Below are 27,409 nucleotides of genomic sequence, written 5' to 3' on the forward strand. Positions count from 1 at the left end.
GCCATACTAGTGTCTGCTGTGCTCCGCCGCCTCTCCCATCCTCCACCATCCCCCCTCCCCACCTCTCCCCTCCCCTCCCCTCCTCTCTCTCTACCCCCTCCACTGTATAACCCTGAGGGTCTCCTTCCATTTCCATGCAATTTCCCTTCTCTCTCCCTTTCCCTCCCACCTCTCATCCCTGTTAAATGTTAATCTTCTTCTCCTGCTCTTCGTCCCTACTCTGATTTTAGTTACTCTCCTTATATCAAAGAAGACATTTGGCATTTGTTTTTTAGGGATTGGCTAGCTTCACATAGCATAATCTGCTCTAATGCCATCCATTTCCCTGTAAATTCTATGATTTTGTCATTTTTTTAATGCAGAGTAATACTCCATTGTGTATAAATGCCACATTTTTTTTATCCATTCGTCTATTGAAGGGCATCTAGGTTGGTTCCACAGTCTTGCTATTGTGAACTGTGCTGCTATGAATATCGATGTAGCAGTGTCCCTGTAGCATGCTCCTTTTAGGTCTTTAGGGAATAGACCAAGAAGGGGAATAGCTGGGTCAAATGGTGGCTCCATTCCCAGCTTTCCAAGAAATCTCCACACTGCTTTCCAAATTGGCTGCACCAATCTGCAGTCCCACCAGCAATGTACAAGTGTACCCCCTTCCCCACATCCTCGCCAGCACTTGTTGTTGTTTGACCTCATAATGGCTGCCAATCTTACTGGAGTGAGATGGTATCTTAGGGTGGCCTTGACCCGCATCTCTCTGACAGCTAGAGATGTCGAGCATTCCTCCATGCACTTGTTGATTGACTGCATGTCCTCCTCTGAGAAGTGTCTGTTCAGGTCCTTGGCCCATTTGTTGATTGGGTTGTTTGTTCTCTTATTGTCTAATTTTTTGAGTTCTTTGTATACTCTGGATATTAGGGCTCTATCTGAAGTGTGAGGAGTAAAGATTTGTTCCCAGGGTATAGGCTCCCTATTTACCTCTCTTATTGTTTCTTTTGCTGAGAAAAAATTTTTAGTTTGAGTAAGTCCCATTTGTTGATTCTAGTTATTAACTTTTGTGCTATGGGTGTCCTATTGAGGAATTTGGAGCCCTACCCCACCGAATGTAGATCGTAGCCAACTTTTTCTTCTATCAGACAGCATGTCTCTGATTTGATATCAAGCTCCTTGATCCATTTTGAATTAACTTTTGTGCATGGCGAGAGAAAGGGATTCAGTTTCATTTTGTTGCATATGGATTTCCATTTTTCCCAGCACCATTTGTTGAAGATGCTATCCTTCCTCCATTGCATGCTTTTAGCCCCTTTATCAAATATAAGATAGTTGTAGTTTTGTGGATTGGTTTCTGTGTCCTCTATTCTGTACCATTGGTCCACCCGCCTGTTTTGGTACCAGTACCATGCTGTTTTTGTTACTATTGCTCTGTAGTATAGTTTGAAGTCTGGTATCGCTATACCGCCTGATTCACACTTCCTGCTTAGCATTGTTTTTGCTATTCTGGGTCTTTTATTTTTCCATATGAATTTCATGATTGCTTTCTCTATTTCTACAAGAAATGCCATTGGGATTTTGATTGGCATTGCATTAAACCTATAGAGAACTTTTGGTAATATCGCCATTTTGATGATGTTAGTTCTGCCTATCCATGAACAGGGTATATTTTTCCATCTTCTAAGATCTTCTTCTATTTCTCTCTTTAGGGTTCTGTAGTTTTCATTGCATAAGTCTTTCACCTCTTTTGTTAGGTTGATTCCCAAGTATTCTTTTTTTTTGAAGATATTTTGAATGGAGTGGGTTGTCCTCATTTCCATTTCAGAGGATTTGTCGCTGATATACAGGAATGCCTTTGATTTATGCGTGTTGATTTTAAATCCTGCCACTTTGCTGAATTCATTTATTAGCTCTAATAGTTTCTTTGTAGAGCCTTTTGGGTCTGCTAGGTATAGAATCATATCATCTGCAAATAGTGATAATTTAAGTTCTTCTTTTCCTATTTTTATGCCTTTAATTTCTTTCGTCTGTCTAATTGCTCTGGCCAGTGTTTCGAGAACTATGTTGAACAGAAGTGTTGAGAGAGGGCATCCCTGTCTTGTTCCAGATTTTAGAGGGAATGCCTTCAGTTTTTCTCCATTCAGAATGATGCTAGCCTGAGGCTTAGCATAGATTGCTTTTACAATATTGAGGTATGTTCCTGTTATCCCTAGTTTTTCTAGAGTTTTGAACATAAAGCGATGCTCTACTTTGTCAAATGCTTTTTCCGCATCTATCGAGATGATCATATGGTTCTTATTTTTAAGTCTATTGATGTGGTGAATAACATTTATTGATTTCCGTATATTGAACCAGCCTTGCATCCCAGGGATGAATCCTACTTGATCATGGTGTACAATTTTTTTGATATGTTTTTGTATCTGATTCGCCAGAATTTTGTTGAGGATTTTTGCATCTAGGTTCATTAGAGATATTGGTCTGTAGTTTTCTTTCTTTGAAGTGTCTTTGTCTGGTTTAGGTATCAGGGTGATGTTGGCCTCATAGAATGAATTTGGAAGTTCTCCCTCTTTTTCTATTTCCTGAAGTATCTTGAAAAGTATTGGTATTGGTTCTTCTTTAAAGGTTTTGTAAAATTCTGCTGTATACCCATCCGGTCCTGGGCTTTTCTTAGTTGGTAGTCTTTTGATGGTTTCTTCTATTTCCTCAATTGATATTGGTCTGTTTAGGTTTTCTATATCCTCCTGACTCAATCTGGGCAGATCATATGACTTAAGAAATTTATCTATGCCTTCACTATCTTCTAATTTATTGGAGTATAAGGATTCAAAATAGTTTTTGATTATCTTCTGTATTTCTGAAGTGTCTGTTGTGATATTGCCTTTTTCATCCCGTATGCTAGTAATTTGAGTTCTCTCTCTTCTTCTCTTCGCTAGCATGGCTAAGGGTCTGTCGATTTTGTTTATTTTTTCAAAGAACCAACTTTTAGTTTTGTCAATTTTTTCAATTGTTTCTTTTGTTTCGATTTCATTAATTTCAGCTCTGATTTTAATTATTTCTTGCCTTCTACTTCTTTTGCTGTTGTTTTGCTCTTCTTTTTCTAGGATTTTGAGATGAAGTATGAGATCATTTATTTGTTGGTTTTTTCTTTTTTTAAGGAATGAACTCCAAGCAATGAATTTTCCTCTTAGAACTGCTTTCAATGTGTCCCATAGATTCCGATATGTTGTGTCTGTGTTTTCATTATATCTCTAAGAATTTTTTAATTTCCTCCTTGATGTCTTCTATAACCCATTGATCATTCAGTAACCTATTGTTCATTCTCCAAGTGATGTATGCTTTTTCCTTCCTTCTTTTATCGTTGATTTTCAGTTTCATTCCATTATGATCAGATAAGATGCATGGTATTATCTCTACTCCTTTATATTGTCTAAGAGTTGCCCTGTGACATAATATATGATCTATTTTTGAGAAGGATCCATGTGCTGCTGAGAAAAAAGTGTAACTGCTTGATGTTGGGTGGTATACTCTATATATGTCAATTAGGTCTAGGTTATTAATTGTGTTATTGAGTTCTATAGTTTCCTTATTCAACTTTTGTTTGGAAGATCTGTCCAGTGGCGAGAGAGGTGTGTTGAAGTCTCCCATGATTATGGTATGGTGGTCTATTAGACTCTTGAACTTGAGAAGAGTTTGTTTGACGAACATAGCTGCACCATTGTTTGGGGCATAAATATTTATGATTGTTATGTCTTGTTGGTGTATGGTTCCCTTAAGCAGTATGTAGTGTCCCTCTTTATCCCTTTTGATTAACTTTGGCTTGAAATCTATTTTATTTGATATGAGTATGGACACTCCTGCTTGTTTCCAAAGTCCATATGAGTGATATGATTTTTCCCAACCTTTCACCTTCAGCCTATGTATGTCTTTTCCTATCAAATGCGTCTCCTGTAGGCAGCATATTGTTGGGTCTTGTTTTGTGATCCATTCTACTAGCCTGTGTCTCTTAATTGGTGAGTTTAAGCCATTAACATTTAGGGTTATTATTGAGATATGGGTTGTTGTTCCAGCCATATTTGTTTATTTATGTTACTAAACATGGTTTGTTTTCCTCTTTGATTATTTTTCACCCCCCTTTACTGTCCTACCTCCCACTGTTGGTTTTCATTGTTATTTTCCATTTCCTCTTCCTGTAATGCTTTGGCGAGGATGTTTTGAAGAGATGGTTTTCTAGCTGCGAATTCTTTAAACTTTTGTTTATCGTGGAAGGTTTTAATTTCATCTTCCATCCTGAAGCTTAATTTCGCTGGATACACAATTCTTGGTTGGAACCCATTTTCTTTCAGTGTTTGAAATATGTTATTCCAGGATCTTCTAGCTTTCAGAGTCTGTGTTGAAAGATCAGCTGTTATCCTGATTGGCTTACCCCTAAATGTAATCTGCTTCCTTTCTCTTGTAGCTTTTAAAATTCTCTCCTTATTCTGTATGTTGGGCATCTTCATTATAATGTGTCTAGGTGTGGATCTCTTATGATTTTGCACATTCGGCGTCCTGTAGGCTTCTAGGATTTGGGATTCTGTCTCATTCTTCAAGTCTGGGAAGTTTTCTCTTATTATTTCATTGAATAGACTGCTCATTCCTTTGGTTTGGAGCTCTGTACCTTCCTGTATCCCAATGACTCTTAAGTTTGGTCTCTTAATGTTATCCCATATTTCTTGGATGTTCTGCTCATGGTTTCTTAACAGTCTTGCTGAGCTGTCTATGTTCTTTTCCAGTTGAAATACTTTGTCTTCATTGTCTGATGTTCTATCTTCTAAGTGTTCTACTCTGCTGGTAGTATTCTCCATTGAGTTTTTAAGTTGGTTTATTGCTTCCTGCATTTCTAGGATTTCTGTTTGTTTGTTTTTTATAACCTCTATCTCCCTGTATAGTTGATCCTTTGCTTCCTGGATTTGTTTGCGTAATTCATTGTCGAAGTGATCTTTCATTGTCTGATTTTGCTGTTTAATGTCTTCCTTGATACTCCAGATCGTCTGAAGCATGTATATCCTGAATTCTTTATCTGACATTCCATCTTCTGCAGCTGTTACCTCTTCTAAAGTTGCGTTGACCTGCATTGCCTGTGGTCCTTTCTTTCCTTGTCTTTTCATACTGCTTGCGTATCTTTCCTGCAGGTGCGGGCGGCGGCTCTGCTCTCTCCTTATTCCAATTGGGGTGTCGTGGCTACCACGCCGGCAGGTCACTGGGCCTGTTCTGGGAGCTGGCGGCGGCTCTGTTCTGCCCCTACTCCAATTGGGGTGACAAGTGTACCACGCCGGCAGGCCACCGGGCCTGATCTGCCGGTCGGTTGCAGGTTTGCCTACCCTGCAGGCGTGGGCGGCGGCTCTACTCTGCCCCTACTCCAAATGGGGTGACGTGTCTGTCGTACCGGCAGGCCACTGGGCCTGTCCCGCTGGTCGGTCGCAGATCTGCCCACCTTTCGGGCACGGGTGGAGGCTCTGCTCTGCCCCTACTCCAATTGGGGTGTCGTGACTACCCCGCCTGCAGGACGCTGGGCCTGTTCCTGGCACGGGCGGCGACTCTGCTCTGCCCCTACTCCAATTAGGGTGGTGTGTGTACCACGCCTGCAGGCTCCTGGGCCTGATCCGCCGGTCTGTTGCAGGTCTGCCTACCTTGGAGGCGCGGGCGGTGGATCTGCCCTGCCCCTCCTACCACGCCTGCGGACCCCTGGGCTTGATCTGCAGGTTGGTCACAGGTCTGCTCACCCTGCGGGCATGGGTGGCAGTTCCGCTCCGCCCCCACTCCAATTGGGGTCACGTGGCCACCACACCGGCAGGGCCTGATCCGGGCGTGGGAGAAGGATCTGCTCTGCCCCTACTCCAGTTGGGGTGACGTGTGTACCACACTGGCAGGCCACTGGGCCTGACCCGCCAGGCTGTCACAGGTCTGTTTACCTTGCAAGCGCGAACGGCGGCTCTGCCCTGCCCCTCCTACCACGCCCATGTACCACTGGGTCGCGGGTCTGCCCACCTTGCGGGTGCGGGTGGCCGCTCCGCTCCGCCCCCTCTCCAATTGGGGTCACGCGGTCACCACGCTGGCGAGCCGCTGGGCCTGCTCTGGGCGCTGGCGGCGGCCCGGCTCCTCCCCTCTGGCTCGATGACAAATTGAGGAGACTCGGGTGTCTGTGCCTCACCCCCCCATCAGGAGACCAACTGTTTCTGTCGCCGCTGGTATTGATGAAGTTCTCTCCTCCGCCGCTTTCTGATGACATCATATCTCTGCCATGTTGGTATCCTATTCGAATGGCAGCATTTCGTTCCCCTTGCAGGGCAACCAAAGCAATGGGTGAGTCCTGACCGGCCCTCAGCAGGACCCGGACCGAGAAGCAGTTTCCGCGGGCTCCTAGCCCCGGGCCAGGGAAGTTCCGGGAGCCGGAACTCGGCCGCTCCGTGCTCGGTGTAAGCTCCTATAAGGGTAGGCTCCAAGAAGCAGTCCCCGCGGGCTCAGTTCCGGGAGCCGGAATTCGGCCGCTTAGTGCTTGGTGTATGCTCTGATAGGAGCAGGGTCCAAGAAGCAGCCTCCGCAGGCTCCGCAGCCCTGGGCCAGGGCAGTTCCGGGAGCCGGAACTCGTCCGCCCCGCGCTCGGTGTTCGCTCCGATAAGATCAGGTTCTAAGAAGCTCCCAGGCACTGAACCCTAGCAATCTGTCTGCAAGCCGCAGGTGAATGGCAGCCTGAAATTACCTGTTCTATGGCTGAATGAGCTGCGGTCAGTCGAAAACCAAGAAAAATCTTTATGCACAGTTATATCACAGCAATACAAAGCTTCGAATTCCCATACTTTTGAATTGAAAGGGAAAAAAAGAAAGTTTCATGTATTTGTTTTGATAGTGAAAATACTACTAATACTACCGAAAATAGCTAATATTTAATAAGTGATAGTAATGAGCCAGGATTGTTATAAGTATTCCATATATATAAATTTATTTGATCCTCAGGGCAATCAGGTGAGGTAAAATATCATGATTATCCTCTTATTCAACAAGGAAACTGTGTGCTGAAGTCTGGAGTCACATTTCTCATGCCAAACATCTAATGAAGTGAAGGGTCAGAGTTCTAACTACTGGAAGTTTAAATCCAGATTCCATATCCTCAGGTACTCAAAATATGGTAGAGAATCTCAATGTGTATGTAGCCTTCACTAGGCCCCAAGTTAGTAAAATTTATCTTTTAGGAACTTGACTTAAGAAAATAACCAGATATGATATGGATTTATACATTAGAAATAAAATACCATATTGTGAAAAAAAAGAAACAAATGGTAAGTCAACAAGTAGGTGTTTGGTTAATCATATTATGTTATAGATGGGCATGGTGGCACACACCTGTGATCCTAGATACTTGGGAGGGTGAGGCAGGAGGGTCATAAGTTTGAGGCCAGCCTGTGCAACTTAGCAAGAGCCTGTCTCAAAATAAAAAAAAAAAAATTTAAAAAAAGGATTGGGGTTGTAACTCAAGGCTAAATTCCCCTGGGTTCAATCTCAGGTGCTGCAAAAAGAAGAAAGGAAATAAACCATGTTGTAAAATGCTTCTTCACACCACTTTATCACATCATGGTCCGTGAAGAGGATGACAATGCTTCTCTGATTTTTGTTTTCATTTATCATAATAGTGTAACTCATCAAGTTGGCCAGAGGGGACTGGAATCTGGAGGCACAGGCTCACCTACTCACTGCAAGAATTGTGGGGATCTTGGCATGCCCATCACCAAAGACCAGTTAGAAAGCTCTCACATATTGGAACATGTTTCACCATAGAAAAATGATAAGGAAGCATCACAGTATGTTCCAGGCTGAGCTGCAGTTCATGTTGGTATAAATGGTCCTATTAGCTGTGAAAACATTGAAAGGCATCTTTTATTAGTTGGTAAATAGTCACTGCAACTCTACCGCCATCACTACCGTCACAGTGCCTCCCCCAAATCTGACAACCTTCAAGGGCCTCAGGATAAAGCAACTACAAGGTAAAGCCTGGCATAGAGGGCTGGTTTGGGGAAGCTTAGTGTTGTTGTTCAAGACCTCTCTCCACCATCAGCAAGCATCTGTTCTGATTGATTTGTGCCTGAAATTTGCAGATGGTTATACATGTCAATATATGTAGTAGACAAGAGTTTCTAAGAGGATACATGTAACAAGTGTTAATGGTCTTCACTCTTCCAGATTTCCAACTCTTCTGCTTTGATTAAAAATTTCATTATAAATGGCAAAAAGAAAGACCAAAAATAATAATTTTAGAAGTAATCTTACAATTATGATTGACTTTGAGTACTTCAGCATTAATAGTTCTTTATAATGTGTCTTTGACTTATAGAGGCCTCCAATAATAATCCAAATAGAGTTTCAAAATCTAATTATTTTGATTTAAAATAATGAAAAAATATGGTGTGTCTTGAACTGTCAGGTTGTAAACCAAAATCCCATACACATACATGGCTAATAAGGGCCCTCTCCACATGTTCAAATCAAAGGGCTCTCCTGACCTCTGATGGGACTGGTGCTGCTGAGAACCAGGGTCAGCATTATTATAGTCAGAGAAGGCAACTGCCCACTTGAGTGGTACAGTTCAAGGGCTCTCAAGGTGGCCCCAGTTTGCAACCATCTCTTTCTCTGCCTGCCATAATAAAATACTGCCATCTCCTTTGTCCCTTCCAAATCCCCTGTTACAACTTCAATATGACCACAAGAGGAACCTTCAGTATTGTTGTCAGCTCATAACTCTAATTCATAAAAGAAAGAAATAAAATTCTAGCTTTTCCTGATCTGCTCAATTATATGTGCAGACAAAAACACTAAAAACTCACTTTCCTTTGGCCCAGCAGCTGCGCGTTAGGCAGAATGCCGAGAGAGACTTGTTTCTCTCCTTGATATTTCTTTCAGGACCCCTTCTCTTCTCCTTGCCCTGCCCCTCAGGGACCGTAATGCTGCCTTGGCTACTTTTCCTGGCAGTACCTCATCTCTGCTCCGAGTTTTCTCTGCTCCTCACTTCTCCCAACAACTTACTTTGCTGTATCTTGAGCGCTCTATCCTAGGAAAAAAAGATAAACAAGAAGTGAAATGTGGAAGACAGTGCTGTAGTCAACAATCTTAAAGTTCCAAAGGCCAGGGACACAACTGGAAATACCTCATCAAATCTAGGGAATAGGTTGATTAAAAATTAAAAGAAGGGGAGGGAAGAAGGCCAGGCCTAAGAAAAACTAGATGGAACAACTATATTCAGAAACTAAGAAGAACTCAGAAAACTCAGTAGAAAAAGAAAAATATTACCCGATTAAAAATGGGCAACAGACCTGAATAGACATTTCTCAAAGGATTCATGCAAATGACCAATGGGTGTATGAGAAAATACTGGACCTACTAATTAGCAAAGAAATGCAATTCAAAACCACAGTGAGATATCATCTCAGTCCAGTAAGAATGGCTGCTAACAAAAAACACAAAAAAAAATTAGTATAGCCATTGTGCAAAATAGGATGGGGATTCTTCAAAAAATTTCAAATTGGACAACTTTATGATCCAACAATCCCACTACTGGATATATATCCAAAGGGGATGAAATCAGTATTTCCAAGAGACATCTGTGCTCTCATGTTTATTGCAGCGATATTCACAGTAGTGGAGAAATGGAAAAGAACTTTCGTCCATCAACTGATGAATGAATTTTTTTAAAAAAATGTCTTACATTTACACAATGGTATTTGATTCAGCTGTATAAGGATGGAATCCTATCGTTTACAACAACATGGATTGAGCAGGAGATGATTTTGTTAAATGAAATAAACCAGGCATAGAAAGACAAATAGTGCATGACATCACTCACCTGTGGAATCTGAATAGGTTGATCTTAGAGAAGTTGAGGGTAGAATGGGGGGGTTACCAGTGGCTGGGGAGGGATGGGGGGAGGCTGATCAGTGGGTAGGCAGTTACTGTTAGGTAAGGAAAGAAGTTCTGGTGTGCCATTGCACAGTAGGGTGACTGTAACAGGTGACAATAACGTACTCTGGGTGTCAAAGGCTAGAAGGAACAATTTTAAATCTTCTCATCATGAATAAATGATAAATATTTGAGGAGGTAGATACATTTTGATTAAACTGGAAAAAAAACACTAGAGCATCTCTCTACCTGTTGCCTTTGCTTCTGTCTCTTACTGGAAAGCAGCTTCTTTCTTTTTCTTCTCTCTCTCTCTCTAATGGCATTGAACTCAGAGGCACTCTATTTTTTTAACTGTCTCCCCAGCCTTTTGTATTATTACAGACGAGGTCTTGCTAAGTTCCTGATGCTGGTCTTGAACTTGCAATCCTCCTGCCTCAGCCTCCGGAGTTGCTGAGATTGCAGGGGTGTGCCAACTCACCAGGCAAAAACAACCTTCTTTTTTATGACTGGCATAGCCTTCTGAGCACCATCAGCTCCCAAGCATGTTGTAGTTTCCTAAACTAAAAAGTTTTAGTTCCAGTAAAACACTCCCCACTAAAACTAAAACAAGCAAAAAAAAAAAAAAAAAAAAAAAAAACAAAACCTCAGGAATGATTCTTCTAGGCTTGATTTGGGTCACACATCCATGCATAAACAAATTAATGATGACCAGAACACTAAAAAGAATTATATTTTTCTAATTTGCATCACGTTGGGTAGGGCAAAGGGGTCCTACAAGAACAAAATTTTTGCAACGCAGCCAGGTGACTTCGTGAAAGTGTTTTCTAAGAGAAAGATGAGATTTTAGCAGATAATGACATAATTATCTGTATGGGAACATTTTGGGGTTGCCTGCTGAGCCAGATAATTATAAGATTAGGAAAAAGTAAAAAATTATTTTTGTGAAGTTAGAATTAAAGGTTGAAAATAGGACCCTTTGTGATCATATTGAAGTTATAATTGAAGAATTATAGAACGTGAAGGAGAGAGTGGTAGTTTATTACACTGGGCAGTCAAGGAGGTTGTTGCAAATTGGGTCACCTTGAGAGCCCTGGAACTGCATCATTCCAGTGAGCATCACTCACTCTGACTATAATAATGCTGAGCTTGTTTCTCAGCAGCACAAGCCCCAGCAGAGGTTGTGAGAGCCCTTTGATTTGAACATGTGGAAAGAGCCCTTATTAGCCATGTACGTGTATGGGACTCTGGTTTACAACCTAACACTTCAAGACACCATATTTCTTCATTATTTTAAATCAAAATAATTGGACTTTGAAACTCCATTTGTTTTACTGGGGCCTCTTCCCTTCTCTAGTTTTGACGTGAATGTGAAAATTATGGTATCTGAAAAATGAGGGAAGGATTCCATTATATTTAGGATGTCATGATCATAATCCATTGTTCTCATCATCCTCAATAGTGGGTCTTTGAAGGAGCTTGTTTTGGAACTTTCTCAGTGCCAAGGGACAGTGCCTAGCACTTATCCTCCTTTTGTGTATCCTCCTTCCAAGTCTTCCCTCCTCTTTGGAAGTACCCCTAGGTGGAAGCAGAAGTCACTATTGTTGGAAAAGCAGCAATTTCTATGTCTCTGTATAGAAGAATCAGTTCTTCTTCTCAGCTGTTCTATTCCTAACCCCTGCCTCATTAGTTGCCTCTAGCAAAACACCCTAAAAGAACTCATTCAGTGTCTTGGAACCCAAAACCCAGGAAAGGATTCCCTTTAACCACCTTCTACTTTAAACTGCAATCAACCTTTCCTATTTTAAGGGACAATGATAAGAACCACTTGCTTTGTCACAGGGAAATAAATACTATGCAAAAAGGACTAAAATAAGACTTCATTGATACAAAGAGCTTTCACATACTTTCATTATGAACCATTTGTGAAAAATACCAGGGAGAAATATGTAGTCCCCATCATTCTTGCCCTTGTACCTTGTACTTTTCTCGTTTTTATCACTATGATGAAATACCCAATGCTGGGTAATAAGCAATAAATAAACAGAATAACTTTATTTAGTTCAGTTCTGAAAGTTCAAGGGTATCCACTTAGCTGTGGTGAGGATATCATGTAGGTAGCATATGTGTTAACTTTCTGTTACTGTAACAAAATGCCTGAGATAAATAAAAGGAGAAAATAAATAAAAGGAGAAAATACTTGTTTTGGTTCACATTTGAGAGGTTTCAGTCCATAGTCACTTGGCTCTGTGCCCCTGCAGCACATCATGATGTGGTGTTCATGATGTGGTATGTGTTGAGGAGGAAGCCGCTCACCACATGGTACCTGGGGAGCAGAAAAAGAGCAGGAGCTAGGGTTAATGATGCACCCCGGTGACCTAGTCTTTTCCTACTAGACCCCACTTCGTAAAAGTTCCACCCATTTCCCAACAGTGAGTGCCATAGATTGGCAACCAAGTTCTCAGCATGTGGCCTTTAGGGGTCATTTAAGATCTGAGTCATAACAATGTACGAGGACAGGATTTTATAACAATTTGCTCTCATGAGAAGAAACTCAAAATTCCATGAGAATTACCCTAATCCCTTCTGAGGACTTGCCACCAAAGACCTAAGAGCCTCCCCCTAGGCCCCACCTCTTACTTCTCACACCACCACACTGAGGACCAAGCTTCAAACATGTGAACCCCTGAGGGACAAACCACATCCAAACCATACCATATCTCCAATCCCTGTTTAATCCCAGAGTGCCCTCCCTGCTGCGGTGAGACACTCAGACATTCCTGGAACTGATTCTCACCATTAATTTGGTGCTACTATTAATGGTGCTCTCCAGAGTTTTATGAAATATTTGTGTAAACACAATCATATATTGCACCTATGTAGTGATGATATATAGAAATTAACATAATTCACCATTTAGGTAATTTGGTATTAGGGAATTTTTAAAAATACTCCAAAACAATTTGCTTATAAACTCTTATTCTTTGAACTCCTGCTTATAAACTCTTATTCTTTGAGCTCCTTCTCCTGTTTGTTTTAGATAGGTATCATTTAGCACAAGGTCCTGCTTTTTGTACAGGATGTTTTGAGGAAGAGTGGAAGTGAGATGTATTTCAAGAATTTAAGTTAAAATCTGTCTCAGGGGAAGACTGGAATTGTAAAGCACAAGTGAATGGAAAACTGTAGTTCAGAGCCTCCAAGGTGGACACCTGAATAAACCGTGTGTGGGAGTGTATGTGAGTACACATGTGCATACATTGTATATGTTCATATACGCAACAGACACACATGTAGTCTCATAATCACATAACCATACTCCTTTTTGGACATTCTCTGGCATGAAGAATGTACAGTTTCTTAGTGTTTACATTTGAGTGGCTGTAGCCAATGAACGATGTCCAAGGCTATACTTGAACAAGGAAAGTGTTATTCCAGCACCTCACTAATTTATAAGTTGTTTGTCAGACAACTGAACTATCTGGAATACTGCTAAGAACTGAGAAGAAAACAAAACACACGTCTCAGAACACATCAACACTGGGCACCTCATACAGAGAAATGTCGTTTTAGTCTGTTTACTCTTATATTATGTACAGTTTATTCCACTGGGTTTTTTGGTTTCTATGATGAAAGGACTTGAATTTTGAAACTAGAAGAACTTGAGCTTGAATTCAAGCAGATTAACTCTTCTGAGGCCCAGCTTCTTAATTTGTAGAGCAAAAACAACTACACAGTTACAAGAATTAAAGAGGCTAACAAATGAAAATAATCCAATGAAACTTGAGCGGTAGAAAGTGTTCTTCAATCATAGTTTGTGTTTTCTTTCTTTCTCCAGCCCAGGGCAAATTTGAAGCAGGGAAAAAAAAAAGAGGTCTCAAAAATGGGTAGACCAACAGTCACAAGAAATAACAGCCTCAGCCTCACCAGAAGAAATATCATAACAGACACAATTACTCAGAAATGCCACGACCCTTACCAACTTTTGTGACCATTGCTGGGTACCAGCCATCAAGAAAAGGTCCTATTTCTTGGAAGATGGTGAGACGTGTCAGAAACTTTAGAATTATTTCTCCCTAAAGAAACATAAAAAGGATTTTAAAAAATGTAAGAAATATAAAGAGATAAAAAGAAAATGTTAGGGTGACAAATGAAGCATTGCTCAGAGGAATGTCAAGGTGTTCACATGACAAGATCTCGATACATTGGGAGGGCCAGGCCTCAATTACTCACACAGAACAGGGTCTGAAAACCTTTTCAGAAAACAGGCATGTAGCAAATATATGGGCTGTCGAAGGAATCGGAAGCAATCTTCTTATGTGTGTTTTTTTCTTGCTGCTCTTAAACAATTTCTAGAACATTCTTAACTGAAGCTGTACCAAAGCAAGCCACACACTGGATTTGGCTCATAGTTTCTAGATTGACAACATTGAAAATTGGTGTATCGTACAAGATTACAAAATCAAATGTCTTTCAAAATGTGTTACATGAACTAATGGGTAAGTTGTATATGTCTGCTCTTTAGTTATCACCCTAGAATTAAAACTATGCTCATTTGTCTTTTTATATGAGTACATTCTTTGAATTTGTTAGTGTAGATTTACCTCTACTTATAAATTAGAATTTTAACTAGCTAAAATGATAAATGTTGACCCTAACACTTATATATATGTTTCGTAGAATAGTAAAAGTACATCATATGAGAGCTGGTATTTATTGTGAAGTTACTATATGTCAGGTATCATATGTATAGACCTTTTATGTACTGAATTGTAATCCCTTAAATTCATGTTAAGCCATAGCCCATGACATGACTAAATTTGGACTTTGAGTCTTTAGGGAGATAACTAAGGTTAAATGAGACCACAGAGGTGGGGCCGTAATCCAAAAGGACTGGTGTCTTTGCAAAATAAAATAAATTTTTATAGTTCAAGTCTCTGGTATTGTTAGCTAAACCTAACTAGACTAAAATAGTACAGTTTAACTTAATTTCTAAAATAGCCTTATAAGGAAGGTGCTGCTATCCCTACAAAGAAAATCTAGAGGCAGAGAAGGGTTAAGTTAACATACTAATCTTGTTTAGTTAGTAAGTAGCAGAGTTGGGATTTGTGCCTGGGTAGTCTGAACGAGGACTTTTGCTATTAACTTAGGCACACAGTATTCCAACTCAGGTGAGGGGTTATGTTGATGATCTCCCCCTCTTAGGACAAAGGGCTGCTTCTTGCTTGATTAAATAGAACCCATGGGTACAGCTAATGTAAAATAGTGGTTCTTAAAATTGCTTTACCACATGACCACCTGAGGCTATCTATAAATCTCACCCACACCAAAAGGAACAAAACAAGGCAGAGTTTGAATGGTCTATTTGAATGGTGGGGCGAGTGTTGGAATCTGCCCAAGGGAAGAAATATGAAACATATTTTATTTTTCTCCTTATGCTTTATGTAATATGTATGCACTTATAAACTACACATGGTGATTTTTATGTAGACATTTTCATATAAACCATCTTTTTTTTTTGCAAAATGTAATGTGTACTAAAGGAAAGATTAATTTTCCAAAATAAACCAGTCTTCCAGAACTTTATAGATGTGAAGGGGAGAGAGCAGACGTATCCATGTGAGCCAGTCTTTATTTTGGCAGTCCTTTCTTACCCTATTCTTTCTCTCCTCTGTTGCTCCTGATCTCTGGACTTTGAATCCAGCTTTGGCTAATCCTCAGTGGTGTTATATGAGAGAAATACTCAGGCTCAGACTTTGAGATTAATCCTCAACTGAATGAAATTGTAACTGATTACACAGTTGAAGATTGAGGCACTGATGGGAAACTGTGGCTAACACAGGTAGGGAATTGCCATTAAAGAATCCCTACGTTGTCACGGTCTGCAGTTTGATAATTACATGGTCTGCAGTTTAATAATTAAAAATGTACCCTATGTGGTCTTGAATGGGCTCATCTGAAGGTTCTGAATGAGCATTGCTTTAGCAGGGTGCCTCAGGAGGGCATGAAAAGGATCTCACAGAGCAACCCAGCCATCTTTGGACCCGTGTTAGGGAAAACGATATTTATTTCATTGACTCTTCAAGGGGCCTGTAATTTATTTATTTATTTTTATTATTATTTTTTTATATTTATTTATTTATTTAGTTAGTTCTCGACAGACACAACATCTTTTGTTGGTATGTGGTGCTGAGGATCGAACCCGGGCCACACGCATGCCAGGGAGCGCACTACCGCTTGAGCCACATCCCCAGCCCCGCAGGGGCCTGTAATTTAAATGAAATGTATCTAAGCAGACATTTTTTAATTCCTTTTGTATAAAATATGCACTAAATACCTATTATAAATATTTAGCTAGGGCCCAGTGAAACCTGAAACATAGATATGAGACTTAATCGTTTATTAGAAAGGGAAATTTGGGGAAAAACGTTTACCTAAGCTTTACAGACTAAGTATGTTTTTCTCCCCCACCCTTACAGCGTAAGGTTTATATTGAAAGTGTTACATCTATGGCTAGTGTACTTTGCTTGATGCTAAAATAATAGAACTGTGTAATTCTGTATGGGTAGGCGGAGGCCAGAGTATCTTGAGTTATTGTGCTATTGATAATATCAACAATGACAGCTAACATATTTTCCTTCAACTACCAGTATTTATACAGTGCCAAAAAATACGTTGAGCACTTTTATAGCTACTTAGGGCAAACCTGTGAATCAGCTTTCTGCCTTCACAGAGCTTATGTTCTCCAGATGGGGAGTGGGCAGTCAGCAACAGCACGGCAAGTTAAGTAAATCATGCTGTATCAGAAGTTTGGGAGGAACATTCCAGACCTCGAAAGTGGCTCGTGGCAGGGCTTGGAGTTCTGAGGGAAAATAAAGTGGCTGGTCCAGGGTTGGAGTGCTGTGAGCAGGTGTGAACAGCAGAAGAGGAGGGGGGGATGGGAAGGAAAAGGTGAGCAGGACAGATGGGTGGGGCAAATGTAGGGTGAGAAATGGTATGGGATCAGATCTGATTTACATGTCATGGGAAGGAAGCTATCCATGAGGATCTCCCAAAAAGTGATATAATGTAACTTAGCCTTTAACAAGAACATCTCAGCTGCTTTGTGAGGAAGAGAACAGGAACAGTGGGCAAAAGACGAGAGGGCTCAGGGGGCTTCACTGTGGTCCAGGTGGATTGGCAGTTCAGACCTCAGTGATAGCATGGAGATGCTAAGGCGTGGTCAATAGAAATGTAACTGGAGACAAGGTTTTTCTCCAGTGAAAGGAAAAAAGATGTGTAAGTTAGTTTTGCCTCAAGTTGTACTATGATAATGTTAGAAACAGGATCTCTTTATCTGTACCAGAAACTTCAGATATTTGGGACAGGACAGAAAAGCTTGGATGAGGCCCTGTTGAAGAAGATACATCCAATGGTGTTTTATAGGCAGACAAACCAGATCATGAAATCCAGTTAGTGGTTTGCAGCCTGCATTGACAAAATAATAATGAAGAAAAGAAAAAGGAGCCAAAGAGAAATAGAATATACAAATATCTGAGAACATCACACATAGTAGGAAAATACATACTTGTATTTGCATATATTTAAATATATAGGTGAAGAAATAATATTTGCATATGTGTAGATCTGGAAGAATGAATTATGGATTATGTGAATTCTACAATGGATTATGCTAAAAAAAATTGAAAGCACCTGACTAGCCTGTCTCCCAGAATACCATTTTGGATGATCCAATAATTTTGTTACATTAAAAGGAAAATGTGATTTTTTTTTCTAGTAAAAATCACCCTTCAATTATTTTAGTAAATAATCCTTCACCCCCATATTAATTCTCACCTAGAGAACTATATAGGCGTGGAAACTTTTGGGTGATGCTTTATTATTTTGAAAATTGCAAAGATGATATGATTTCTTTGCATCTCTGAAGAGTGAGCTTAAAAAGGCAAGGTAAGAGGTAACACATTATTTTGCTTTTTTTTTTTTTTTAGGAAAATAAAGTTTCCTACTTGAAACTTGACCAAGGTATTGTACTGGTGAATATGGGCCTGGAGTCTCTAGTCAGGCTTCTGAGTTCATTTCCATTTAACAACCACTTAATTCAAAATGCTTTTCGAGAATGGAAAATAGTTTGCTGTGTTTGGCCTTGAAGAGGAAGTGACACAATCTGAACTGGAAAGGTCAGTGGGAAGTTATGGAACCCTCGGACCTGTCGCCTTAATGCCAAGGATGCTATGAGGTCACTGAAGGGTTCTGAGCTGGGAAAAAACTGAGAAATCTGTTTTGTAACAGTCCCTCTCCTGAAATAACAGATTAAATATTTATATCCTTGCTTTTCTTTACTAAACTTTTTTGTAGGTGACCTCCTATTTCCTGGAAGAGCAGAGTAGCTACATTGCTTTCCACACTTGAACTGGGATCGCTGTATCAGAAATACAAAGTTGGTATTTTTTTTTCTATTTTCTTCAAAAATAGGCTTTGAAACTCTACCCCTGCCCAAATCAATACTTTTTTTTTTTTTGTAGTACTGGGGATTGAATCCAGGTATACTCTACCACTGAGCTACACCCCAACCTTTTTTTTTTTTAATTTTGGGACAGAATCTTGCTAAGTTACCCAGGCTGACTTTGAATTTGTGATCCTCCTGACTCAGTCTTCTGAGTAGCTGGGATTACAAACATGTGCTATCACATGTGGCTCCAAATCAATACTTTTTTTTTTTAATTTATTTATTTATTTTTAATTTTTTATTGTTGGTTGTTCAAAACATTACAAATTTCTTGACATATCATATTCCACACTTTGATTCAAGTGGGTTATGAACTCCCACCTTCACCCCATACACAGATTGCAGAATCACATCAGTTACACCTCCATTGATTTACATATTGCCATACTAGTGTCTGTTGTGCTCCGCTGCCTTTCCCATCCTCCACCATCCCCCCTCCCCACCTCTCCCCTCCCCTCCCCTCCTCTCTCTCTACCCCCTCCACTGTATAACCCTGAGGGTCTCCTTCCATTTCCATGCAATTTCCCTTCTCTCTCCCTTTCCCTCCCACCTCTCATCCCTGTTAAATGTTAATCTTCTTCTCCTGCTCTTCGTCCCTACTCTGATTTTAGTTACTCTCCTTATATCAAAGAAGACATTTGGCATTTGTTTTTTAGGGATTGGCTAGCTTCACTTAGCATAATCTGCTCTAATGCCATCCATTTCCCTGTAAATTCTATGATTTTGTCATTTTTTAATGCAGAGTTATACTCCATTGTGTATAAATGCCACATTTTTTTTATCCATTCGTCTATTGAAGGGCATCTAGGTTGGTTCCACAGTCTTGCTATTGTGAATTGTGCTGCTATGAACATCGATGTAGCAGTGTCCCTGTAGCATGCTCTTTTTAGGTCTTTAGGGAATAGACCAAGAAGGGGAATAGCTGGGTCAAATGGTGGCTCCATTCCCAGCTTTCCAAGAAATCTCCATACTGCTTTCCAAATTGGCTGCACCAATCTGCAGTCCCACCAGCAATGTACAAGTGTACCCCTTTCCCCACATCCTCGCCAGCACTTGTTGTTGTTCGACCTCATAATGGCTGCCAATCTTACTGGAGTGAGATGGTATCTTAGGGTGGTTTTGATTTGCATCTCTCTGACAGCTAGAGATGGTGAGCATTTTTTCATGTACTTGTTGATTGATTGTATGTCCTCCTCTGAGAAGTGTCTGTTCAGGTCCTTGGCCCATTTGTTGATTGGGTTGTTTGTTCTCTTATTGTCTAATTTTTTGAGTTCTTTGTATACTCTGGATATTAGGGCTCTATCTGAAGTGTGAGGAGTAAAGATTTGTTCCCAGGGTGTAGGGTCCCTATTTGCCTCTCTTATTGTTTCTTTTGCTGAGAAAAAACTTTTTAGTTTGAGTAAGTCCCATTTGTTGATTCTAGTTATTAACTTTTGTGCTATGGGTGTCCTATTGAGGAATTTGGAGCCCGACCCCACCGAATGTAGATCGTAGCCAACTTTTTCTTCTATCAGACGGCGTGTCTCTGATTTGATATCAAGCTCCTTGATCCATTTTGAATTCACTTTTGTGCATGGCGAGAGAAAGGGATTCAGTTTCATTTTGTTGCATATGGATTTCCAGTTTTCCCAGCACCATTTGTTGAAGATGCTATCCTTCCTCCATTGCATGCTTTTAGCCCCTTGATCAAATATAAGATAGTTGTAGTTTTGTGGATTGGTTTCTGTGTCCTCTATTCTGTACCATTGGTCCACCTGCCTGTTTTGGTACCAGTACCATGCTGTTTTTGTTACTATTGCTCTGTAGTATAGTTTGAAGTCTGGTATCGCTATACCGCCTGATTCACACTTCCTGCTTAGCATTGTTTTTGCTATTCTATGTCTTTTATTTTTCCATATGAATTTCATGATTGCTTTCTCTATTTCTACAAGAAATGCTGTTGGGATTTTGATTGGCATTGCATTAAACCTATAGAGAACTTTTGGTAATATCGCCATTTTGATGATGTTAGTTCTGCCTATCCATGAACAGAGTATATTTTTCCATCTTCTAAGATCTTCTTCTATTTCTCTCTTTAGGGTTCTGTAGTTTTCATTGTATAAGTCTTTCACCTCTCCAAATCAATACTTTAAAAAAAGTTTATTTTTTTAGTTGTTGATGAACATTTATTTTATTTATTTGTATGTGGTGCTGAGAATCAAACCCAGTGCCTCACGCATGCCAGGCAAGCACGTTACCACTGAGCCACGACCTCAGCCCCCAAATCAATACTTTTGAAAGATAAAACAATTTTCTTTTTTGAAAGACGTTTTAGTTGAAAGTAGGTAAGATTTTTGCAACCTGAATGAAGCAACACATAAATGTTATTTTAATACTTTAATGAAAGAAGGAGTTAGAAGCTCCTAATAAGTGGTATTTCAGCTGAAAGAAAGTATTATGAAAGTGAAGACCTGTATTTCTGGAAGAGGAGAGGAAAAGAGAGTAATAGTGGGAATGGGATGGTTGTAGGGCTGAGTATGGTTAAGCATGGTAGGAGGTTGACCACATGCAAATTACTGGAGCTCCTATGAAGGATCAAGAACAGCTGTTCTGCAGCTCCAGAAAGTCAAGGTGAAGTCTTCAGATCAGCTAAATTGACTGAGCACCACAGTTTAGTAGTACTGGGGAAGGCTTGTTGTCTGGTTTCATGACTATTTGGAAGGGCTGTCGATTGGCAAGACAATTACCTGTTCTATGTAACTGTGGATCAACAGAGCAAAGAATTTACCATTGGCACATCACTATCTGGACTTGTTCTTTCAGTAGGTGAGCCTTCTGATACAGACTATGTAATCCTTGATGGGTTTGTGGTAATGTGGAAGTAAGCATCTTCCCCCACAGCTCCTGAATGATGGGTGGGTCAGGGGACAGTGATGGAAACTCAGCACCATCCCATACAGCTATAACTGTGCTACCTTTTGTCTACAGGGTTGAAGAGTAGGAATACAGGAGAGGAGAGTAATGGGAGTCAGCTTAAGTGGTAATGGAGGCCTGAACTGAGGCAGTGGGAACATTGCAAAGACAACATTTCAGAAAATACGTGCATACATGCCATTTAGTCTAGTAGTCAATTTCCTGAATTTTATCTTTTTTTTTTTAAATTTCTTTTAGTTGTAGTTGGGCACAATACCTATATTTTATTTATCTTTATGTGGTGCTGAAGATGAACCCAGGGCCTTGCTAGGCGTGTGTTCTACAACTGAGCCACAACCCCAGCCCCCTGAATTTTACCTTGAAGATTTGAAAACCTTGGATATTTTCCCAGCTATTAGTGTAATATAAAATGTTTTTTTCATTAGCATGGTAATTGCAAAAAATTTAGTCTATGAAAAACATAACTAAAAAAATAAACATATGCCTTCTGAATCATATGATATATGCAAAATCCTAATAGAAAGTATTTTGCTTTCTTCGCTGTTCAGTATTATCTGTGTCATAACTGCCTGTTCCCACCCCTCCCTCAGACCCATTAGAGAAGATAATTATGAGTTGACTAGATACAGGGAAGAGTCAAATTAAGCATTGATGTAACTAGTTAGAACCACACTAATTCCTTCCCACTCAGCAATTGATTCTCTGATAGGCTCTTTATTATGGTGGTTGGACAAGTTTTAGAAATGCAGTCATAATTAATTGCTGGAAGCCTAGGTAACTACTTAGCTTAAAAGATCAACGATGTCCTTCATCACTCTTCCTTTCTTCTTTTCTTCTATCTTTTCTGTCTTGGGAATCTGGCATTATTAATACAACCAGCCTAATGTTGGTTGTTTTTTCAGATTCAAGGTTTTATTTCTGAAAAATCCCACAAGGCCCAGAGTTGGCACAAATGGGACACTTCATATGGTATGAAGGACCTGCAGGGCTTCGCTATAGAACATCAATGTACTATTTCTGATCACTTGCAATAGTTCTGTTACATTCAGAATGACTGCCTTAATTGTATAAATATGTAGAAAGTTCTTACAGGTATTTTCTAGTGTAAGAATCGGAGAAAGCATAAGAAAAGCTCCTAGTGTCTGTGTGTGTGTGTGTGTGTGTGTGTGTGTGTGTGTGTGTGTGTGTGTGTGAGAGAGAGAGAGAGAGAGAGAGAGAAAGAGAGAATCTCCATAATAAGTTATTTCTTTTTAAATGATAATTTTAAACACATCTGAGGCCTTTAAATCACATTTTATCTAAGCAGACTTATATACAAAAGCACTCTGAGGCCCATCAACAAAACTGACAAGACTTGAGTTTGTGTCAATAAGAACTACATACAAAATTATTTTCCAGGACTGAGAATGAATGCATGTTGATCTCATTCATGTTCCCTACCAGATCCTGCTTGCTGAAAAATTTCCATTAGTAGGTCAGTAGGTTGAGCATAGGGGAATATTTCCATGAGACTTAAGAATACAGAAGAAGTTAGCTTATATTAGCATAATGTTTCACTATAATTTTTTTTGTGTAGTTGAATCTAATAGTTCCATCAAAAGTATGCAACATATATGGTTTTTATTCACCTAATAGCAAGTATAATGAAGCATTTAAAATGGCTAAATGCATTATAATAGAAAGTGGTAAAATAAATTATGATGCATCAGCTTAGTTGAATATTAAGCAATTATTAAATGGCAATTATGAAGTGATACAAAAACATAGAAGGCTGAAATACCAGAAAAGCTGAATACATATAATGTAGTATTATGATTACAAGTATTAAAATTATGAAAATGTTTTTATAGAAAAATAGAAGCCATTTTATTCAATGAGATGGCAGGGAAGCTGTTGAATATTTTCTTTAAAAAGTTTCATTTGTATTCCTCCTGATATCATGCATTGAGGCTAGAGCATCACTTATGTGAGTACTTCTGACAAAAATGCATGATTTAACTCTAGTCATGAGGAAAGATTAGACACACCCATGATGAGGGCCCTTCTACAAAACACTTCAAAATATCAAAGCTGTGACCAAAATCTTGGCCTATGTTCACTTACAACAAACCATTCAAGTAGGTAATAATTCAATACATGATCAGAATTTTTATTTTTTATAGTAAAAATCCAATTTCCAAATGCAATATATAAATCATGACAGTATAAAGAGAAAAATTTAAATTTAAAGAGTATTTTATTTACTGTTTTAATTTGAAAACGTTTGTTTAAAACTTAATTTAAAATTTTTATTACAGTTTTTTTTTGCCTTCATGATATTTTATAGTAAAAATTTCTTGAGGTGAATTAAGTTGCTCTGTGGTTATCATGTTTGTTAGAAAGTTTAATAATCTTTAAGTCTCTGCCAATATTTCTGAAAAAGATAGAATTACAATAGTATGACAATGGCAAGTAATTGGCCAGACTATTTCTTTTTTCTTGACTTACTGACACTAAATTTATAATGTATTAAGCTTACAAAGGCAACAAGGGATCTTTTTCTCTCTTTCTTACTAAAACAACCAGAATTTTTCATTTTTGTATTACTGGATAGAAAAATATCATTTGTAGTTGAGCAGAAACTAAAAGAAAGCAAAGAAAAGACAGCAGCAACAATAGTAACAAAAACAAAGTACATTATTATTACACTACATTATTATTACAATTATATATGGAGGCAAAGAGAATAAGATTCGTTCTACTGTTATTCTTCCTGGTTTGAAATTTTCTGTATATATATTCTGTAATTCTTTATTCTGCCATATACTAAAGAATGTTATTTGTCATTTTAATTTTGCATATGACACCTGAAGTTTAAATTATTTCAATTAAATCTAATGGGTTAGAATTAGATTTTAATAAAGATGCAACTTCATTTTGATGACTATAGTTTCACTTGAACAGTAACCAAAAAAAAAAAAAAAAACATTCCACCCTAGCACCTTACTCAAAAGATTGTTTAATGTTTTGCATTGTTTTAGATTAGCTATAATAGCAGAAAAGAAAGCTTCACAGCCCAGAGTGTGATGATCGTCACAGCTGTGATTGTTCCTCCAGTTGTAATGACAGGCTTAATTTAAAACTGCACCCTCTTCTCACTTGCATCATCTTGAGACCAACCACTCAGAATTGCTATTTGGATTTAGGAATTGGCCATGGTATGGAGTGAAGATAATTTCATCTCTGCAGGAATTCAGATTCTGATTTAGGCCTCGCTGTGTTCTAATCAACGAAACTAATGAACTCCGCACACTGTAAATTCAGGAAGCTCTGGATTTTCTCAGAACCAGAGTCAATTATTTTAGGTGGTAATCAAATTGCCTTGTCATTGCTCATACTTGATCATCAGAAAATCATGTCTATTCACGTCCATATTAAAAAAAAAAAAAGTTCATCTCATGTGTATGCCTGTCACTTGCCTGCTAAATGTGAAGGAGAGCCATAAAATTAAGTCACCTTGACTTCCTTCAACACAAAAGTACAAAACTTTTCCGGATCCTCCTTTTCACTGACATGTTTTTACACCTAAATTTGCATTTTTACAGGTGACATGAAAGTTAATTATTGTAGTTTATTACTATAAGTGGATATACTTAATTCTGTATTTTAAAACATAAAAATTATTACTTGATTCCATACTCGGGAACTTTTGACTGTTTTAGTCAGTAGTTATTTATTAAGACACTATTTCACCCAGCACAGTGGTACATATCTGTAATCTCAGGAGCTTGGGAGGCTGAGGCAGGAGGGTTGCAAGTTCAAAGCCAAGCCTGAGCAACTTAGTGAAGGCCTTAAGCAACTTAATGAGACCCTGTCTCTAATAAAAATAATTTAAAAATGCTGAAGATTTGGCTCAGTAGTTGAGTATCCCTGGGTTCAATCCCTGTTGTCAATCAAACAAACAAACAAATAAACAAAATCCCACTATTTTGTGCCAGGCACTGTGCCAGATATTAAAAGACAGAAAATGTGAAAGTAAAAAACTAAAGATTGAAGAGAAAATAAGAATAACTTAGTTTTCAAGATGCCTATTAAATTGATTTACCTTGTTCTATAGAGTTTCAAGTATGAAAATTATATATGTATATATATATATATATATATATATATATATATATATACACACACACATACATGTATATATCTTGATTTTAATAGTTAGCACTTGGAAATCAAGTATTAAAACTTTCCCCACGCTCTTAATAGATACAAGTCACTCTGTGAGATGGTTGACACTCTACAAGGTAAAAGTGATCTTTCTCTAACCATGGAATAAAGATCTTTCTCTAACCATGGATTAAAGTCATGGATTTATATTTATACATTTTTGAGAAGCACTAGAATTATTTTGATGGAGGTAAATAGAAGAGGAAATTGTGGAATGATTGGAAATAGAATAAGGGTCTAGCAAACTTCAAGGTAGAAAGCAAGACTTTTGCATTACTATTTTGAAAGGGATTTTTTCAAGCAAAACAGACACATATTGCTGCTCTTTTAGTTTTCACCTTCCAGGTTGAATACTAGCAACTGTGAAAGGTAGTTATTGGTAAATTAGTGAATATTCAGCAATAAAACAATAGTAAAAGAGTGGATACCATAAAACATGCATTATTTTATGAAGTCAATAAAAGTTATATGAAAGAACTGCCCATATCACAACAAACTCAATAACAAATGAAAATTGTTCAGTCTGGATCAATTAATAACTGAAGCAAAGAAAAAGAAACAAACAAAGTCATTGAATAATAGCTAAGCAAAATAGAATGGCTTCACCTTCAAAGAATTAAGAAAGATCATGGGAAAATAAAAAACCTCAGAAGATTTTTCAAATATTTAAAATGTTTTAATTTTCTCCATTGTGAAAGATAAAAGTATCTTTAATACCATAAAAGCTATGGTTACTAAAGTTGTTCATGTTTTAGATCCATTCCCTTTAATTTCAAGAATAAAAAGAGAACACCTACTACCATGTCTTCTTTCCAATATTTATTCAACAAATTTTTGTTAATATGTGCTAAGTACTCTGTTTGGTCCTAGGAATGCAGTTGTGAAGAAAACAAAGATATCCTGGCCTCACAATTTAAATTCTAAAAGAAGCAGATAGTAGGTAAAATTATTATATAAATTGTACTATATTTGTAAGTATTGAGTGCTATGTAAAGAAGAAAACAAAGATGAGGATAGAGAGTACTTGGTGCGAGTTAAATTTTAAATAAATAGTTGGATGATAATATTTGAATTAAGACTTAAAAGAGAGTATACTAATGGTTCTGATCAATGCAAAAACTCATTTATTTATTCATTTTTCAAAAAGAATGTAGAGAGATGAGGTTAAAAGTGAAGAGATGAAAACCTTGTTAGAAGATGCCCTGTTCGTCTACATGGAAAACTAAAAAAAAAAAAAAAAAATCCACGCAAAAAAATTGTTTAGGCCAATAAGAATTCAGCACTTTACCAAGAAGTAAATCAATATAAAAGATCATTGCACCACTTGACATCAGTAATAACATATCAATATAAAATAAAAAATTGAATAGTGCTTACATAAATATCTCGGATACATGTTAACATAAAAAGCATAAGACCTTCATAAATACTCATATATGTACATATGATGCACATGTACACTTACACATTTTAAAAACTCCGTTAAAGAACTTTAATGAAGGCCAAAACAAGTGGTAAGCATCACAACTGTATGCTTGTTCTCTCCAATTTATGTAGAATTGACTATTCAATATTTCCAATTAAAATTTCTAACTAGAATTTACTGGGATACATGAAAAACTGAATCTAGAGCACATAGTGAAAAGCGCATGTCCGGGAGGGCTCATTCTACTGTACAAAGATACATGACAAAAGTATATTAACTAAAAGATTATGCCAGTAGCATGGGAAAAGATAAAGAGACCAACTAAATAGAAAAGCCTGTTCAGCAGATGCTTTTTTATATAGGAATTTGTAATTAGTTTAGCTAGCATCAAAAATCAATGACAAAGGATCCAATATTTGTTACATGATGTTAAGCAACTTGATTCACTATGT

The 27,409-nt window shown here is 38.4% G+C and overlaps 1 long non-coding RNA gene across 1 annotated transcript; it reads left to right on the forward strand.

The window, feature by feature from the left end:
- The first annotated feature begins 15,642 nt into the window (after positions 1–15,642).
- Positions 15,643–18,343, forward strand: LOC124077586 (uncharacterized). Its single transcript, XR_006846661.2, has 3 exons — positions 15,643–15,748; positions 17,895–18,083; positions 18,262–18,343. It is a non-coding gene; the product is annotated as an uncharacterized LOC124077586 (long non-coding RNA).
- The last annotated feature ends 9,066 nt before the right edge of the window (positions 18,344–27,409 follow it).

Source organism: Marmota monax, unplaced genomic scaffold (genome assembly GCF_021218885.2).
Source record: "Marmota monax isolate L192 unplaced genomic scaffold, Marmota_monax_Labrador192_F-V1.1 WCK01_AAM20220418_F8-fsc00396, whole genome shotgun sequence".
NCBI classification, from domain to species: domain Eukaryota; kingdom Metazoa; phylum Chordata; class Mammalia; order Rodentia; family Sciuridae; genus Marmota; species Marmota monax.